The sequence below is a fragment of the Gossypium hirsutum genome, chromosome D01, assembly GCF_007990345.1.
Source record: "Gossypium hirsutum isolate 1008001.06 chromosome D01, Gossypium_hirsutum_v2.1, whole genome shotgun sequence".
NCBI lineage: Eukaryota > Viridiplantae > Streptophyta > Magnoliopsida > Malvales > Malvaceae > Gossypium > Gossypium hirsutum.
The window spans coordinates 9,980,713-9,997,121 of NC_053437.1; positions in this window are offsets into that span (position 1 = coordinate 9,980,713).

Here is a 16,409-nt window from a genome sequence, read left to right on the forward strand (position 1 = left end):
CCCTCCAAGTCAAAGATTGAGTATGCCGGAGTTCCTAAAACGTGTAAGAAAACAAGGCGATGTGGCTAGGAAATTTGTGTAACTGTTAAATCATATATGGTAAAATGTTTTGTAATGGACTCTTTTGATCAATGAAACGCCCAAGTATGGGGATATCTTGAAATCCACACCTAATTATTGCATATTTGTGCATGACTAACTTTCATTAGTAATTCATTCATTCATTCATTGCATGTACATATCACCCTAATTATTCACTAAAGCTAAAACCATATAATCCACAGTTATGACACTACAAGTCTAGAATCACGTCATTCTTATAGGACACGTCTAAGAGCTAGAGCTATGGATGCTGAACTCGACGAGAGAATTGAAAAGATGAAAAGATGAAAAGGACCCAAAGAGAGTTGCAAGAGTAGCTGGCTAAGTCACAGTAAGAGGTGAGAGATCTGATGGTAAGATCTCGATAGGAATCACTCGAGCAAAGGGATCAAATGGCCAGAATGATGGAGATTATGATAGCCTTGATCAAAGGAAAGGGACCTATGCAGAGCCCCGATATCATATAGCCCCAGTCAAGAGCTAATAATAATCAGCATCCACTCTATCCCCCAAGATTCACTTCACCTCACGCCCATACAACACAAAGAGGATATCCCCAAGGGGAACCTACAGTCTTGGAGAATCATCCTGCACCACTTACTCATCTAGGGCAAGGGATATTCGTATCGAACCTTGAGGCTAATCCTTCAGATCCAATTGTTCCAAAATTTGACGATCCTGTAGAAATAGAAATGTTGAAAATTAATGATCATAATGCTCAAGATAAGTATAGGATCCTGGAAGAAAGGCTCAAGGCAATATAAAGTACTCAAGTCTTTCCTGCGTTGAGTGCCAAAGAGCCTAGTTTGGTGCCCGATCTGGTTCTACCCCCGAAATTCAAGGCACCAGATTTTGAAAAATATGATGGGACAAGATGTCCAAAAATGCATCTTATCATGTTTTGCGTGAAGATGATTGACTACGTGAATGGGGATAAATTGCTGATACATTGCTTCCAAGACAGTTTGGTCGGATCGACTTTTTGATAGTATAATCAGCTCAGTAGAGAAAGGATCTGATCATGGAAAGACTTAGCATCAGCTTTTTGTAAGCAATACAAGTATGTATCAAATATTGTATCTAATCGACTAACTTTACAGATGATGGAAAAGAAGCCGACGGAGACTTTTAAATAATATGCACAAAGATGGAGGGATATCTTGGCTCAAGTAGAACCCCCATTAACTAAAATTGAGATAACAATCCTCTTCATTAACACTCTAAAAACGTCGTTTTACGATAAGTTGGTAGAAAGCGCCACGAAAAACTTCGCAGACATTGTAATATCCGGGGAGCTTATAGAAAAAGCCATGAAGAGTGGGAGGATGGAAGACCCTGAGATTTCAAAAAGGGCAGTACCCGTAAAAAAAAGGAGGCAGAAACCCATATGGTTGGAACCGAGAGCCACTATACCTCTAATCCGTACTCAGCCCAATCACAACATCGCTATCACCCACCTTTAAACTTTTACTTTTCTCCCCAAGATCCTTACTGTCAAGCACCTCCTTACCCAGTCTACGCCATGAATAACCAAAGACCATTCACCATGTTCCTACCAAACACCATGCCTATACGAAGCCAACCCAAAAATGAACAAAGACCAACGAAATCTAGTACTGAAAAACCTCAATTCACCCCAATTCCCGTGTCATACGGAGAATTATACCCGAAACTATTGGAGAAGAAATTAATATCCCCACATTATATGGCACCCCTGAAGCCATTATACCCAAAATGGTATGATCCTAACGCTAGTTGCATGTATCACGCTGGAAATCAGGGGCATTCTATAGAAAATTGCCTTGCCTTTGAAAGTAGGGTTCAAGGTCTCATTGATGCTAGCATTCTATGATTTGATGGTGTTAGTAATGTGGCCGAAAATCCTCTTTCTAATCATGCTGATGGGAATGTGAATGCGGTGACAAACGAAGACGAGTGGCGAGCCAAAAGCTGTGTTGCCGAAGTAAGGATGCCTTTGTGTAAGGTATGGGAGGTAATTGTTGAAAAGGGTTTGTTTTGTCCATCCAACACAATTTTCAAAAAATAAAATACAAAAGGTTAGAGTTTTTGTAACTTTCATGGTGTCGAAGGGCATGACATCCAATCTTGTGAGGAATTCAGAAAACTACTTCAAGACATGATGGATAACAAGGAGGTCAAGATCTTTGATAGAATGGAGGAAGCCGAGGTAGGAGAAATATGCGTATCTGATAATCAACCATTAGTTATCCCTTATAGCCCCAATTGACCTTTGGTGATTTATTACGAGGCGAATAAGGAGGAAGTTAAACCAAAGGTGATACTCGAAGTGCCATCTCCTTTCCCTTACAAGGACAATAAGGCGGTATCATGGAAATATGATGTCCATATTGTTGTACCTGAATGTGAAAAGTTAAAGGCTACTAATGAAGGTGTTAGCAGAGTAGGACACTTTACCCGCAGCGGGAGGTGTTAATCCCCCGATATAGTTAATCCAAGGAGGACAGTTGCTGACTTGATCCAGAAAGGAAAAACACCGATGCATGAGGATGAGGTCGATGTTGAAATGTCATCTAAGCAAGAAATTCAAAGACTTGTGAATGAGGAGGAAGCACATGAATTCTTGAAGTTCATTAAGCACAGTGAATATTGCATAATGGAGCAATTAAACAAGCAACCGGTGCGAATCTCAGTACTATCTCTATTATTGTACTCAGAGCCACATCAAAATACCTTGCTAAAAGTGTTAAATCAAGCTTATATGGTGAGCAACGTATTCGTAGAAAATCTCGATAGGTGGGTAAATAACCTAAATGCGGATAATTTCATCTCTTTTAATGATGACGAAATATCACCGAATGGTAGGGGATCTGTAAAAGCATTACACATCACAACCAGTTGCAAGGGTTACATAGTACCGAATGTGCTCATCGACAACGGATCTGTACTCAATGTCATGCCTTTGACACACTTTTTAGAATGTCAATTGATATGTCTTATCTAAGGCCTTGTCACTCCACAATAAGGGCATTTGATGGGACACGATGAGAGGTTATGGGAAAGATCCAAATTCCTCTAGAGGTGGGCCCATGTGCATATGACATCGAGTTCCAGGTCATGGACATCACGGTTCATACAATTGCTTTTAGGGGGCCTTGGATCCGTTCTACTGGGATAGTTCCTTCATCGCTCCATCACAAAGTGAAGTTTATCATGGATAATTACTCGATTACTGTCGTTGGTGAGGAGGACATCATCGCATCTATCTCTGCTGATGTCGTGGAATGTTCTTTTCATTCCTTTAAATTTATCAATGCCACATTTATCGCCAAAGGGAATAAGATTCCCACACCCAAGCTATCGAGGAATACCAATATGGGAATTAAGCTGACTGTGGGAAAAGAAACTCGGGCGAAGAAAGGTTTGGGAAGATATCAACAAGGGATAGCTAGAGCTTTGAAACTAACGCACCACAAGGCTCGATGCGGTTTGGGGTTCGAGCCAGATATACATCAGAGAAGAAAAAAATTGTAGGAAAATCAAGAAAGAAGAATCGTAAGAACCTCAGGTTAGGAATTGGAATGGGAGCCAATGACGTATCCTCATTTGTCAGAGACCTTTATATCTGCGAGAATGATGTACCTGGGGCAAGACAATCCACGAAGCATTTTGTTATCGATGGAAAAAGGGCCTTCAAAATATCAGCATAAATGTTGTTGACAACGAGGGTGATACAATTGAGGATGTTTCAATGATACGCCCTTGTCCTCCAGGATATATTTTGAACAATTGGACTGTTGTGGATCTCCTTAAAGTTTCTAAGTCCTCTCAAGAGTAATGCCCAATGTTAATTCTTCATTTTGTGTGTGTCCCTAAGTAGTAGGGTTCCTTTTGTAAGAGCTTATGTTTGCTCTTTATCATTTCAATGAACATTAATGAAGATGCATATTATCATGATCTTTTCATTTCCATTTAGCTTCGTAATTATTCTCTCTCTTCATAGCCTTTCCCTATATATATCTCATATCACTCCATGACATTGTGTTTGCTGATTCCAATACTTTGATACTCCTCTATAGTTTTCTTTTTCCATTCACATTTCAGGTGCTCGGATATCAATGGCATGAATAATCCCGTTACAAATCCTGAAATTGATTTCGAGAAGCTATTTGTTTAGGAGAATTCGAAGCTGAAGAAAATGCTGAAGATTGTGTCTTGTCTCTTGACTTACTAAGAAAGGTAGAACAAAAAGAGAAATAAATCCTACCCCATCAAGAATTTGTTGAGATAGTGAACTTGAGAAATGAATAAAAGAAACAAGAAGTGAAGATTGGGATTTTCATTTCAGAGAACACCAAACGGAATTTGATCGCCTTGCTCCGTGAATACAATGATGTATTTGCCTTATCTTATCAGGACATGCTAGGGTTAAACGCGGACATCATGGTCCATAGGCTCCCACTGAAACTAGAATAGAAATCTGTTCAACAGAAGCTAAGAAGGATGAGACCTGAAATGCTATTAAAGATAAAAGAAGAAGTCAAGAAACAATTTAATGTTGGCTTCCTACAAGTCTCTAAATATCTAGAATGGGTAGCTAACATAGTCCTGATACCGAAAAAAGACAGCAAGGTACGAATGTGCGTGAATTATCGCGATCTGAATATAGCAAGCCCCAAGGATAATTTTCTTTTGCCACACATCGATACGTTGATGGATAATATAGCAAAATATTCTTTTTTTTCCTGGATGGTTTTTCGGGTTATAATCAGATAAAGATGGCTTTCGAAGATATGAAGAAAACTACATTCTTAATAATGCGGGGAACGTTCTGCTATAAGATGATGCCGTTCAGATTAAAGAATATTGGGGCAATATATCAGAGATTCATGGTGATGTTGTTCCATGACATATACATAAAGAAATAGAAGTTTATGTTGACGATATGATTGCCAAATCTCGGGAAAAAAAGAGCATGTTAGGACTCTCAGGAAGTTGTTTGAAAAATTAAGAAAGTTTCAGTTGAAGCTTAACCCAGCCAAGCGTACGTTTGGGCTACCTCAGGAAAACTGCTAGGTTTCATTGTCAACGAGAGAGGTATTGAGGTTGATCCAAATAAGATAAAAGCCATACAAAAACTGCTACCTCCGCGCACACAAAAAGAAGGCAAAGGATTTTTAGGGAGGTTGAATTACATTGCTCGATTCATTGCTCAACTTACCAACAAGTGTGACCCAATTTTTCAACTCCTTGGAAAACATAACCCGGGAGAATGGAACAAGGAGTGCCAAATGGCCTTCGACAAGATAAAATAGTATTAGTCTAGTCCCCTAGTGCTAGTACCGTCGACCCCTGAAAAAAATTAATATTGTATCTGACTGTGTTCGAAAACTCAATGGGTTACGTACTAAGGCAACATTATGAGTCAGGGAAAAGATAAAAGGCGATTTACTACCTCAGCAAAAAGTTCACAAAGTGTGAGGCAAAGTACCTGTCAATTGAAAAATTCTGGTGCGATTGGTTTGGGTAGTTCGGAGGCTCAGACAATACATGTTGTATCATACGACATGGTTAATTTCAAAACTAGACCCAATAAAGTACCTGATGGAATCACCTGCACTCTCAAGGAAAATGGCACGATGGCAGATCCTATTTTCTGAGTATGACATTACGTATGTGAGCCAAAAGTCAATAAAGGGAAGCGCAATAGCTGACTTCTTGGCAAGTTGAGCAATAGAGGAGTACGAGTCTTTGCGATTCGATTTTCCGAATGAAGATTTGATGTGCATTTCCGAAAAAAGGGTGAAACATCAAAAGAGAAACCATAGAAGATGAGTTTTGATAGTGCATCGAACACATTGAGGCATGGGATAGAAGCAGTCTTAGTGTCACCAGAAGAGAACCATTACCCGCTTACTACCAGATTGAATTTCTCCTGTACCAATAATATAGCGGAATATGAAGCTTGCATCATGGGACTTCATGCAGCTATCAAATGGAAAATCAAAATTGTAGAAGTGTACAGGGAATCAACATTAGTGATTTATCAAATCCGTTGAGATTGGGAAGCAAGGGAGTCAAAATTAGTCAAATATTGCGATTTCGTTGCAGAACTAGTCAAGGAATTCAAATGAGTGGCTTTTAACTACTTCCCACGAGAAAAAAACCAATTGGCTGACGCTCTGGTCACCTTGGCTTCAATGTTCAAAACAAATAGAGAAACGAAAATAGTGCCTCTCCAAATGAGCATATATGAGGTCCCCGCACATTATTTTAGCATTAAGAAAGAGTCAGATGGACGACTATAGTTCCATGATATCCTGGAGTATATCAAGAATCAAAGGTATCCTAAGCAAGCAAACGAGAATGACAAAAGAACGATCAGGCGAATGGCGATTGGATTTGTTCTTAATGGGGATATCCTATGCAAAAGAGGAAAAGATCAAATACTCCTGAGATGCATGGAAGCTATTAAAGCTAGAAAAATATTAGAAGATGTCCATGAAAGAATTTGTGGAATGCACGCTAATGGTTTCATTATGGCTAGGCAAATTATGAGACTTGGTTATTATTGGCTGACGATAGAAAGGGACTGCATTAGTTATGCACGAAAGTGTCACAAGTGTCAAATTTATAGTGATAAAATTCATGCAGCTCATTCGCCTCTTCATGTCATGACTTCCCCATGGCTTTTTTCTATGTGCGGCATGGATGTTATAAGACCAATTTTCCCAAAAGCTTCTAATGGGCATCGATTCATTTTTGTGGTTATAGATTACTTCACAAAATGGGTAGACGCCACTTCATTTGCTAACGTGACGAAGACCGTAGTCTACAGATTCCTAAAAAAGGAGATCATATGCCGATATAGTTTGCCTGAGAGAATCATTTCAAATAATGCTTTGAATTTGAACAACAAGATGATTAAAGAAGTGTGTGAGCAATTTCAAATAAAGCATCATAATTCCTCACCATATCGCCCAAAAATGAATGGAGTAGTGGAAGCGGCTAACAAAAACATTAAGAGAATCATCGAGAAGATGATTGAGACATATAAAGATTGGCACGAGAAGCTACTATTAGCTTTGTACGCATACCGCACCTCTGTGCGGACATTTACAGGAGCAACTCCTTTCTCTCTGGTCTACGGAATGAAAGTTGTTTTGCCCATCAAAGTTGAGATCCCACCCCTACGCGTCTTAATGGAATCAAAACTAGAAGAATCAGAATGGGTTCGAGCTAGATATGATCAGCTAAACCTTATCGAAGGAAAACGCGTGAAGGTAATTTATCATGGAGAGATGTACTAGAAGAGAATGATCACGGCCCATGACAAAAAGATGCAGCCAATAGAATTCCGTGAAGGAGAGCTTGTACTAAGAAAGATCCTCCCAATACAAAAATACTTTCGAGGAAAATGGACACCAAATTGGGAAGGGTCGTACGTTGTAAAAAAAGCCTTCTCGGGAGGGGCTCTGATTCTCACTAAGATGGATGGGAAAGACTTACCTAGTCCAGTGAACACAGATGCTATGAAGAAATATTATACCAAAAAAATCAAATCAAGATAAAAACTCAAAAAGGGTGTCTTGATAAACAAAAAGGATTAGGGTAAAAACCCAAAAATGCGTCCTAATGAAGCAGGTTCGAACTAAAGGAGCAAGACGAATTGAACAGAGAGTCGAACGGTGAAGTTACAACATTTGAATCATTCTCAGAAGCTCAAGATCTTCTACACAAGGAGCCATGCTCGAAAAGATCCTTGATGAAGAAACGTAGAGAAGTTCATGAGTTAGATATCTAGGGCATTCATGGACAGTAAATATCTTTTTTCTATTCTTTGTGACGCTTTCTTTATTGAACTATTCCTTATCAATTTTCTTTGTTTGTTTCTTTTGAAATGAAATATGAACGTGATGTATTTCCTTCATGCCTACTTTGTCATTTTCAGGCATCTCATGTTGGGTTTATTTAAATGATAAATATTAAAATGCCATACTCTAAACAAAAGGAATGTTGAGCATTACCCAGATGAGAATTTGATAAGTACAAGGGTCTCGAAGTAAGAACAAAGTTCGACGGGGGGTAGAAGGGTGATATTCGAAGAAATGTGGGTTACTCACAAAACTTGAGGAGGAGCACAAAACCTGAGAGAAAATTCAAGGGTTGAGAAAATAATAGAGAAGAATGTGGGCCCTCACAAAAACCATGACAAAAAAAATTTAAAAATTTAAAAATGGGGGGCATCTAGGTAAGTGTGACAAACAGCCCAAGTGCACGGCATGATCATGTAGGCATAACAGCATTTAGGGAAAACACGTGCATATCATGATAACATCATACATGACATATACAGGTATCCCAGTAGAACAAGGGATTTTGGGTGGTAGCTGCGTTGAATCAATGAAAAAAGACGGCTTTTGAGTTTCACCTGATGATCTTTTTTGAAACTCTGATTCTTTCAAGAATCATTTCCTTTTTCATTTTTCAAAAAATCAAGTTATAATTCGAGAGGTGAGTTGAGCCTCGGGTCTCATGTTGAGGTATTTTCACTTTTTATTTTTCAAAGATCAACTCATAATTTGAGACGTGAGTTGAGCCTCGGCTCGCACGCCGAGGTATTTTCAATTTCTATTTTTCAAAGATCAACTCATAATCTGAGAGGTGATTTGAGCTTCGGGTCGCACGCCAAGGTATTTTCAATTTCTATTTTTCAAATATCAACTCATAATCCGAGAGGTGAGTTGAACTTCGGGTCGCACGTCAAGGTATTTTGAATTTCTGTTTTTCAAAGATCAACACATAATCCGAGAGGTAAGTTGAGCTTCGGGTCACACGTCGAGGTATTTTAAATTTAAGTCTTTTATTTGTTTTCAAAATTCTAGTTCCGCCCAAATCCATTTCAGTTTTTTTATTGCTCGCTGAGGTATTTTAATTTCCAGTTTGTTGTCAAGTGGATGTTTTTTCGAAGTAATAGTTACTTTCAAAATTTCATCGTGAGTCAAGTTCCTTTTTCAAAAAAAAAGAAAAAAGAGAAAAATAGGACATTCGAACAAAATCCAGTGCTTTTAAGTCTTTACCTTATCCCTGTTTCTCAGCGATGACCAAAGTGGGGCAGCTGTAATCACTAAATTTTGTCCGGTTCGGATCTCGTATTTTAATTTTTATTTCCAACTTATGGGTTTGGATAATTTAAGCTCGAAGTATTTTTGGATCAATGGATTTAGGGTTTAGGCTTGTCTCATATGGGCCCAATGATTGGGCCTGTTGTGATTGGATAATTAGGCTTATACCAATCTAATTTTGGACTTGTTTGGGCTTTAACCCATTAGTGTTTTTATTTTTTATGTTATATTAGTTTTTTAAATAATAAAAAGAAAAAAGAAAATCAGAAAAAATACAAAAAAAATATACTATTTACATTTTGGCCCCTATTTTTTTTAAAATTACATTTTGGCCTCACTTTTCTAAAATTACATTTTGGCCCTGAGAGTTTTGCGTCTTCTACAATTCAGTCCTTCTGGCGCGTCAGACTGTCCCTTAGCAGTAGCCAAGTGTACTTCGTGCCCCCACCCTTAGCTATTTTCAGCGGTCGCCTAGGCTCATGATAGCCCTTGTCCCTCCATTTCTACCTGAAAATAGAGAAGGAGAATGAGGGATCAGCATAAAAGAAGGTTTTCGGGAGCAGTAAAAAAAAGGAGGAAGGAAAAAAAATAGAAAGCTTCCGAAAAAAATGAGAAAAATCTTTCTTTACCTTCCAGTCCCCACGGCCATTTCCCCAGACCACCACTGCAATTGCCAATCACCCCTACTGCCTCACCACTCCCAATACACCCATCATCCCTACCTACAATCACCGACTCTCGGCCATTCTCACCATTTTTCTCCATCGCCTCTGGCCCCTCTCTAGAGGATCACCAGTGGCCTTCCATCACCGATCATCATTCTCTCCCTCCCTCAACCGAAAGTAAGCCTCTAAAAATCAACCATCTTGGTACCACTGTAGTAGCACCCTCCATCACCTCACCATTTAGGCAGCACCATCATTGCCCAACTCATCACCTCCACTCAAAATACCAAACCTAACAAAACCAAGTAACCGAAAGCAATGACCAAAACCAAATAACAGAAAATTAGTAAAAAAAAAGAAGCAAAAAATAGAAAGGAAAGTCAAACGACTTATCTGTTCAAGTTCGGGTTCAGAATTATGGATCTTTATTTGACGATCAAAATAAGGGTAAAACGAACCACGGCATGATGTACCACATACGGAGACCGGTGGTGATCTAATGGTGTAAAAGGGAGATCGGAGAAAGAAAGAGATCGAAGCTTTGGCCTTTGTTTCATCAAATTTGGATCGAATTCTTGGAAAACTAACCGACCATTTGAAGAGAGATGGTGGAAAGAAGTGTTTTAATTGTGCCCGATCGGAGCTCTGACAACTGTAAATGGTGGCAAGTAAGTTTAAAAGAGGCTAGGGTTAGAGAGAAAAAGAGAAAAAGAAAGAAAAAAAGAAAAATAAAAAAGAACAGTCGGGTCTGACCCGACCCGTACCACTGAAGCCGACCTGACCCGTATCACCGAACCGAGTTCAACCCGTTGTAGCAGCAGATCCACTTCAGCCGCAACCCAATCCAGTCAGCCCAACAGCAGCAGACCAACCCAACAGACTCACTCCAGCAGCAGCCTAATCCAATCGGCCCGTCCAGCAGCAGACTCACTCCAGCCACAGCCCAATCCAGTCAACCCATCCAGCAACAGCCCAAAGTGAAAAAAAGAGAGAGAAAGGAGGCCCGATTTGTATCGGTTCAAGTCCATAAACTTGGGCTTTTGGTAAACTTTTAATCCATTTTAAATTTAGTCTATGTATTTAAAAGACATCTCATTTTAATTAAATTAACATTTTTAAATGGCCTTTTTGAAATATTATTATGTTTACTTCATTTACGATTTTAAATTTAAATAATTTCAATATCTAAGACAACAAAATGATTTAGCATTAAGTCATTGATTTCACTGCTATGTTGGGTGGATATCATTGATTTTTGTTAAATACGGAACGCCCTTCTAAAAATTGAAAACTTTAAAAATTCTCTCATTAAAAAAATAAAATCTTTATTTTTACTCGTAAATCATCGAAATTTCATTTTAAAATATATATAATACAATAATATGTAATTTATCAAAATTCTCATTTTTCAATCGAATCATGATTAAATATTAAATTGAACTCGTATTTTTGAAAATTAAGACAACGCGTGCTTAATGAGATACCAATTTTGGGCGTCACGAGGGTGCTAATACCTTCCTCATGCGTAACCGACTCCCGAACTCTAATTCTTTCTGGACTTTGACGCAGACCTAAGATCAACTCTTTGTAAAGGAATTTTTAAAAAATAATTTTTCTTTTAAAAAGAGAATTTAATAAGTGTCCGATCACAGCTAGAAAAAGGATCGGTGACGACTCCTATTTTTATAACAAAATTGAGACTTTTTCCAAATTTTCAATAATCGTCAAGATAAGATTTCCTTTCGTAACGACGTTGACTAGCGCTCGCGAAAATTTTAGGTTGCTACAATTATAACTTGGTAAGCCTTGGAACTTGTATAGTACAACTTGCCTCTCTATTTGTTGATTTTAGTCTAATCAGCAACCAAAACAAATTGTCAAAAATATTATCGTCTCATGGCAAGTTGGCAACTTGCAAAGAAAGGGCTCGCATGTATAAGCTCGCCTAACAGAGCTCGCATCTTTGGTGACTTTGCAGCTTTGGTGTGCTCGCACTCTTAATATTTGATGAATTCGCATATTTGGTGACCTCACACATTTGATGAGTTTGCACACTTGATGAGCTTGCATCTTTTGAATGAGCTCATAACTTTGGATGAGCTCACAAGTGTGTGATCTATGTTCGTCATTGCATGAATGGCCACTTCGCAACAATTTAGTCTCTCTTTTCAGTCCATTTCTTGCTTGGAAGGAATAACTAGCTATAGCATAAAAGAGTTTTATTTTTAAGTTATTTTTATTGTTAGCTAGGCTTCAAGCATTTATCTGACAAGCTTTTACAATTTAAGATTCTTACTTGAACCCACTTTGCATTTGATAAAATAAGTCTTAAAGTTGCTCATATGTTGATTCATAGCCTTCACAAAATATCAATATTCCAACCTCCTTCCCAAATAGAACCACACAAAAATAAAAAAAAATACCAATTGGATTTCAGATAAACTGACAGAATGTGTTACGAAGTGGCCATTCATGCAGTGATGAACACAACATGTGAAGCTGCAAGCTTTACATTTCCAAGCTCAATAGAAGTTGCGAGCTCGACAACAAAATGCGAGCTCATTTAAAGATGCGAGCTTAATCCAAGATGCAACCCAAGCTAAGTGGGAGCTTTTATGGAATTTGGCAAACCTTAAGATGTGTTGCAAGAAGGGTTCGCATGTGTAGATATTTTGTTTAAGTCTGCTTACTTAAGATTGCTTGATAGGATAAGCAAACTTAGTATTGAAATTACCCTGATTGGTATAGATTTACCTAATCAAGTTGTGTAGAAGTTTTATGCTTACTTTTCCTAGAAAATTAGGTAGGATTAGTTGACAACTTGTAATCATTTTCAAATATATTGTAATTTTTGCAATGAAAAATTTGAATGAATGCACAAGAAATTTATTCCATCTGCTGTGCTATTTCTTTGTGTTCTGCACTTGGTTAAAAACACCAAAAATTGGTATCAAGAGCTAAAGTCTTTGAGGGCGTTTTGTAAGTGTCACCGTGTCATCTAGAAGCTTCACACCACCTCCACCTCCTATTTTTACTGGCAAAAACTACCACATTTGAGTAGTAAAGATGAAGGCATATCTTCAAGCATATGATCGATGGGAAGTGGTTGAGACAGATGAAGAGTCAACACCTTTGCGAGCTAATTCAATGATAGCTCAAATCAAACAATATAGTTATGAGTCTATTAAGAAATATAAGGCTTTGTCATGCCTTCAAAATGGTGTTCCAAATGTTATATTGACAAGGATTATGGCTTGTGAGACACCGAAACAAGCTTGGGACAAGCTGAAGGAAAAGTTCCAAGTGATTGAAAAGATAAGGCAGCAATAACTCTTGAACCTAATGAGAGACTTTGAGAACATGAAGATGAAGGAAACTAAAACAATCAAGCAATATGCAGACATGATTATGTCCATTGTCAACAACATAAGGCTACTTGGCGATTAGTTTAGTAATAGAATGACTGTTGAAAAAGTCATCACAACCTTGCCTGAGAAGTATGAGTCTAAGATTTCATCCTTGGAGGACTCGAGAGACTTAACAATAATCTCTCTATCAAAGCTTATAAATGCTCTATATGCATAGGAACAAATAAGAGCAATTAGAAAAGAGGGGCACACTAAAGGTGCTTTCTAAGAAAGAAACAATGAGAGTCCATGTTCTTCAAAGAACAAAGGCAAGAAGAAATGGAATGAAAGAAAAGAAAGACTAAAAAGAGATGGTGAGAAGAAAAAGTATCCACCATGCAGCCATTGCAAAAAGACAGGTTACTCAAAAAAATTTTAATGGTTTAGATCTGGTGTGCAGTGTAGACGCTGCAAACAATTTGGTCAAGTTGAAAAAGTTTGTACAAACAGAGAGTAGCAGCAACATCAGCACACCAATCAAGCTCAAGGTGCTGATGAAAAACAAGCTTAAGAGAAGCTCGCATTCACTGCCTCATGCTTCGCAGTCAACAACCAAATGAAGAAAGACTAGTTGGTTGATAGTAGTTGCACAAGCCATATGGTTTTAGATGAAAGTATGTTCAAGAAAATTGACAGGTCCTTTGGTTCACCTATAGGTACAAAAGTCATTACCGATGTTTTGTTTGTACCAGATATTGATCAGAACTTGCTCAGTGTTGGTCAGCTTGTTGAAAAGAATCATTTTGTTATTTTTAAAAGAATAAATATTTTATATCTGATTCAACCGGTCACAAGCTTATTTCAGTCAAAATGAGTGATAATATTTTTGTTCTAAATTGGAACTTTGTTACCTTTAAAGCTTACTATAGTTCAATTGATGGTACTGACTTGTGGCACAAGAGATTGGGGCATATCAATTACAAATCACTTGGTATGTTGTATAAGCATGGTTTAGTTGAGAACATGTCTAAAGTTGATGAACGAACTGTGGTGTGTAAAGTGTGTCAGTTTGGGATGCAAGCAAGACTTCCATTTCCTACGAACAAGGCATGGCAAGCTACTGAGAAGCTTCATCTAGTTCACACTGATGTATGTGGATCATTGTAAACTACTTCACTTAGCAACAGCAGGTACTTCATTTTGTTTATTGATGATTACACTAGATATTGTTCGGTGTATTTTTTTGAAGGCCAAGTCTAAAGTTGCTGAGGTTTTTTGGAAGTTTAAAGCTATTCTTGAGAATCAAGCTTATTGCAAGCTGAGAATACTCAAGTCTTTGTAATAGGACTGAGTAAAATTCTAAAAAATTTCAAAACTTTTGTGAAGATGCTGGGATCAAGCATCAGTTGACAAACACATACACTCCTCAGCAAAATGGTGTATGTGAAAGAAAGAATAGAACTATGATGGATATGATGAGATGTTTGTTGTTTGAAAAGAAGCTACCAAACAAGTTGTAGGTTGAAGCTACGAGCACCTCTGTTTATCTGCTCAAATTACTACCAACAAAAGTTGTGAAAGATAAGACACTGTTTGAAGGATGGTTTGGATTTAAGCCATCAGTGCCACACTTGAAGATCTTTAGTTGTTTGTGTTATGCACTCATTCTTGTTGTTAAGAGGAAGAAGTTGGAAAGAAGAGCACAACTGGGTATCTTGGTTGGGTACAATGGAAATAAGAAAATGTATAGGATTTATAATCCTTTGACAGTAAAGTGTTTGAAAGCAGAGATGTCAAGTTCAATGAGGAAGCCTTATGGAATTGGGAAGGTATAGAAGCAGAAATGGTTGAACAGATTCAGATTGAGTTGAATGTGCAAACTGATAAAGTTTAATACCAAGATGGTAATAGTTATGAGAGATGTGATGTTGCTACACTAGAGCCTATGAGTTATAAAGAGGCAGCAAAAGAAAATGGCTGGAAAGAGGCTATGGAAGCTGAGCTAGCCATGTTTAAGAAAAATGAAACTTGGGAGTTGGTTGACATACTAGTTCACAAGAAGGTTATTGGAGTAAAATGGGTTTACAAAACCAAGTTAAATGTCAATGGTTTAGTAGGTAGACTCAAGGCTAAGCTGATCGAAAAAGATTAATGTAACACCCCTAACCCATATCCATTTCCAGAATAGGGTTATAGGGCATTATCGGAGTTTACAAATTAATTTACAAACATTTCATTATTCATCAAGCATTCATATTTATAACCAATCAAAATCAAAACATTAATGAGCTAATGTTGGCCAATTTAACTTATTCATGCCATTATAACCAGAATCAAATCATCCAAAATTACTGATAGAATCAATGGATAGTGTGATATATCTCCAACAAACCCCCAACCCAATCGAGTTTTCGATAATCATTTCAATGCATCTAATAATTATACATATTACCAATAATAATTCAATTCCAATAATAAAACACATATTTATATAATATTCATCACCAAATAATATTCACTTTAATTAAAATTATACAGAATATAGTTCATACGAACTTATCAGGCTAAATTGCAGAAATACCAAAATTTAGGGACATTTTGGTAATTTTCTATTTTTCTCAAATTTTCACCCAATCTTGATCTAAATTAATATTTCATTCAATTTATTAATTTAAATAATAAAATAATTCATTTCATGCAATTTGGTCACTTTTTGACATTTTTACAAATTTACCCTTAAAGTTTCACATTTGTTCAATTTAGTCCCTGAACTTAAAACATGTAAATTAGCTATTTTAAAATAGTCTCATATTAGCTGAATATTCACATATATTTTTCCTCCTCCTCCTCCTCTCCATTCCACATCCTTGGTATATACATAATACCACTATTTACTTGTTTACTCAAAACAAGCTGTTCACTTGAGTCATGGTCAATAAATTAATTATATCTTAAGCTAGACTCAAATATCTTCTTACCATAAAATTTTTAGAATTTTTGGTTTAGCAAATAAGTACAGTTTATTCTTTAAAGTCATTCATTTTCTACTGTATTACAATTTCGACCCTTCTTCACTAAAAATTAATTATATCCTAGTACGAGATTCGGATGATGTTATCGTTTGTTTATATTGAAAATAGACTAATTAAGGATTTAAAATATAAATTTAAGCTCCTAATTATTTTTCTCCA